This window comes from Nematolebias whitei, chromosome 1, assembly GCF_014905685.2.
Source record: "Nematolebias whitei isolate Nwh7 chromosome 1, NemWhi1, whole genome shotgun sequence".
NCBI classification, from domain to species: Eukaryota; Metazoa; Chordata; class Actinopteri; order Cyprinodontiformes; family Rivulidae; genus Nematolebias; species Nematolebias whitei.
Window position 1 is genome coordinate 14,027,499 of NC_056498.1, and position 4,520 is coordinate 14,032,018.

The window sequence follows — 4,520 nt, forward strand, 5'->3', positions numbered from 1 at the left end:
GTAATCTACACATCGATTGCTAGGATATCTATCGAGGTTAAAAATGTAATGTCGAGTATCCGTAGTGACATCATATTATGTGACCACCGTATGACCGTAGGGGGCGGTGTTGCACTGTTGCAGGTCACAGAGTATGGTGTAACACCGGGTCCAATCCACCGAACCAGAACCAGTTTCGGTTTAAGTTTCGTTTTTGACGTGCTGCGTTTCTTCACGTTTGCAGTTTAATAACAATAACTAATGGTTTAGTTTTTCCTGTGACTTATTTGCAATATGATAAATGGTAGGAGCATAATATACGCTCCCAATGTTTTGTTGGTCTTTTTTTTTTTGTAAATAATTACCGTTTTTTGCGGTTTTATTTATTAATTTATTTTTGTATCTTGAGATCTATGACGTCATCAAATACTCGAGTTCTACTCGGGTTTTATTATGTTAATGTCGAGTTTAAAAATTATATACTGTTCAACGCCTAGTTGCCAGGTGTATGATAATTATCGTATTTGTACGACAATTTTGCCCTCTGTACGATGCGCAATCAATAACCCCAAAAAAGGCCAAATATACGATAATTTGACCATTCTGTGAATGTGTGGTTGTAATCGGTTGTCATCAGCCTGTCGCAACTGTCTGTCGGAGTTTTTTTGTGAACCCTGAAGGCATCTGTGTTCGCAAACAGATGCACGATTGGCTGAAAATTCCAGCCAATCGTGCTTTTCTAAATGTGACCTACAAGTGATGTTTTTGTGTTTGCTTCAGAACAACGGCCATGATTGACTGAATAGTCCGCTGCGCCCACCCCATGAGTAAGGAAAAGAAAAAAAGAAAAGAAGAAGAAGCAGAGTCGGTGTAGAAGCGGACCTATCACTACTATAGTGCATTAATAGATTTGTTATTTTGGTTATGACGGGTGTACGATAATTTCCCTCAAAATACGATAATTTTTTGTCTCTAGTACAATAATCCTACATTTCTCACCTGGCAACACTGGGGGGGGAGAGATTGTGGGCTGGGGGGAGGAGTGGTAGATACCTTTTTGTTGTGCGCTAGCTTAGCGCTACATTAGTGCCGGCAGTTGTTGATCCAGGTGGGGAGGTTAGGATGCGTGAGAGAAGCGGAGCGTGATGTCTGTAACATCTTAGCTAGCACACCTATATTGCACACTGTTAGCTTAGCTCTACGGATGTGTGAGAGAAGCGGAGCGTGCTCTATTTACACAAGGAGGGCTGTTGGTCAGGCTACTTCTTGTGTAGTGCTCTCTAAAATACTGTAGATATTGAATTGTGTTTACTTATGTAGGTAAATGTAGATATTTAAACACCTGTTAAGTACATCACAATGCAGGAAATTCAATTCAATTCAAAAATACTTTATTAATCCCAAAGGGAAATTATTTGTTGTTGTAACTAGTTATCCTCATTTCATTAAAAGATTTTATAGATACTGATGGCTGTAGACTGGAAGGATCTCTTGTAAAGGTCCATCCCACAGTGGATCCTAAGAAACTGGCTGCAGATGCCGTCTGATCCGTCCACCCAGACTCGGCTGGCCTCTCGGTTCTCCCGGACTGTAGGACCGCCTGAATGCTGGGCTGAACTCCTCCCAGAGCGATGGCCACTCCTCCCAGCAGTCTGCCGAGCTCCTCATCGCTGCGGACAGCCAACTGTAGGTACCGAGGGACGATCCTGTCCTTGCGCTGTCATGAGCCGTGTTTCTTGCTAGTTCCAGGATCTCAGTGATCAGGCACTCGAGCACAGCTGGCAGGTAGATGAGAATGCATCCACAGAACATCCTTTTCATCTCATTTGAGATGTGGGGCTGTAGTTGAGATATTATTTGAGCTTTTGAGATGTTAATCAGCGGCTGTTGGTTGTAGAAAACTGCCTTGTTGCCATGGTTACGCATCATAACAAATGTCCAAAACTAAAAAAGGTTCAGTAAAAATCCTTCCAGGTGCACAGCATCTGATACCAGAGGAAACAATCATCCAAAAAATGTGATTTACATCCAGAAAAATAGGAATTAACGTTTCCAAAAACAAAATCTCAGAATGAAAGTAACAGAGCTGCTCCAACATGCAGCCACCTGGAGCGGCGCAATTCTAGAACTGAAATTCTAGAAATGATAATAATAATAATTCTAGAAATTCATTCTAGAAATGGCATCTAATTTATTCAAAGTTTTTTGGGGGAGGATCCCCAGACACCCCCTCCCCCCCACAGACATTGCAAATGCTTCTGATGCCAATGACCACTGCGTTGTTGAAGCCAGAGCCATTGTCAGCCTGGGGACTAAGCTCTCCTTAAGGTCAGAATCTAGAGTCGCCCCTGCATCTAACTCAAGGAGGCTTGCAGAGGACCGAGACGGCATCTAACAATACTTAATGCTCAAGTAAGAAAACAGACCCAAAGAGTGTAAAGGCTACACAAATTAACATAACCACAAACATCTGAAAAGACAATCAGTAGCTGATGACTGTGGATGGGGAGGAGCTGAACACAGACTAGAGACTAATGAAAAGAGGGAATCACAAACAGAGACAAATATAATAAAACACAAAAGGTATACCCATGAAACCAACAGAAGGACCCAGATCCTGACAGTGAATGACTCTCAGATATTACCACATTAAATCTTACATCAGTATCTGTAAAGTAAGTTATAGCCAATTTTGTAGTTTTTTGAGCATCTGTAAAGTGACGGACCTGGGTGATAGTTACGGTTTTTAAAAATGAGGAAAGGAGGATGTATTCCAACTATCCTCCCCTTTGAAAAAAATTACTATTATTAATTGGCAGGAAGGCTGCGAGTGGTTGTCAAATTTCTAATTCAGGAGGACAAGTGTGGTTTGTGTCCTCACTGTGGGACAGTGGACCAGAGAGAGAGAGAGTGACCGTGTCATTTTAAGGTCTAACCAGTCCCTCTGTAAATAAAGCCACAGCTGTGTCCACATTATCGGCACAAAGTCGAGCTCAGTATTGGTGTTGGATGGACTCCACCAGAACTGTTCCTTGTCTCTAAACCTGTTGGTGTCCATGGACAGGATCTCAAGGCCTTCAAAAACTTTGTTCTCTAATAGCTTCGTTAACATTTTTGTGCTAATTCTGCCACTTTTTCTGACATTGCTTTCTGTGGAACCACTGTGGACTTGTACTGGTAGAGATAGCTGGTCAGGGCTTTGTTAAAGTTCATTACTCCAAAGCTTCAATGACACAGTGCTTGAGCAGTACATCTAGTGGACAATAAAATGAAGTGCAATCGATACATGGCTATTCTTCATCAACTTCCACCAATTTGCTGGAGTTAACTGCTTTTTATGGCAGTCTGATTGTTCCACTTCACTTGTGTTTGGCACAAAGAAACATTTAAATGATGCTGATACATTCATGAGATGCATTCTACTCATAAAGACTGATGTACTTTCAAATGGAACAGGTGCAAATACACATTAGTTTAGTGGGCAAAGTACATGTTCAGGTTCATTGGCAAACAGGTTCATGGATTTATGGGAAAAGGAGTGCTTAGAAAATAAGCCAGAGGGTGTGTTGTATCTGAGCATGACTTTTTATGAAGAAACAGAAACAGAAGTTTGTTCAAAGTTATTCAGTTCAAACATTTTTACACACTAGTTGATTTCATTGAAAATCATCTCATGCATGGAGTCTGTCTACCTGCATGCCTGCTAATAACTGTCCACTGATTTTGTGAAAAATGCACAATATGAAACCACTAACTCTTACAGCACCTACGAACATTAACCAAACCAACATACTATGTTGAAATAAACTTGAAAGAACACCACTATATGATACCCTACCCTGTGACAAACCTGTCATTTCTCCTGAAATGATTCACATGACAACAACCGAATCAGTCCGTTGGGTTGTATGAGGTCCAAATAAATCAATTACTTACGTTCTCAGAACGTCAGTGGTCACATGACCAAACCCACGTCTCAGATTAGTGGTTCATTGTGTTTATTTTATGAGTTACCATGTATTTGTTGAAAACTCTGATATCAGAAGACCATTGCTACACTAGTAACAAAGCTTGGTACAGTATACTTAACTTCAAACCTACCTGCCTGACCCACTCTCCAGTTCTCTTCCACTGGCGTTCACTGGACTCCTGGATTCTCCGACTGGAAATGTGAAACAGATACAAAAACAAGTAAGACTAGACTAGAATGAAACAAATTATTTGTAAATTATCGAAACAAATTATTTGTAAATTATCTTTTAATTTAATACAGTAATACTCATCTCTGCTCCTCCTTTCCAGTAGATACCACTTTTGCAGTCATCATTTTCAGCAGCTTTTTAATTTAGTAATAAAAAAAAACCATTCAGGTTTGTCCTAGTGTCATCTTCTGAATTCAGAGTAATTTTGAAATTATTGCTATATTGAATTTGATACAAATAAAGAGCCTGTGACCAGCTTGATGAAAAGATGATGACTATAAAAGTGGTATCTACTACATGGAGTAGAGTATATATATTTATATATATATAAATATATAT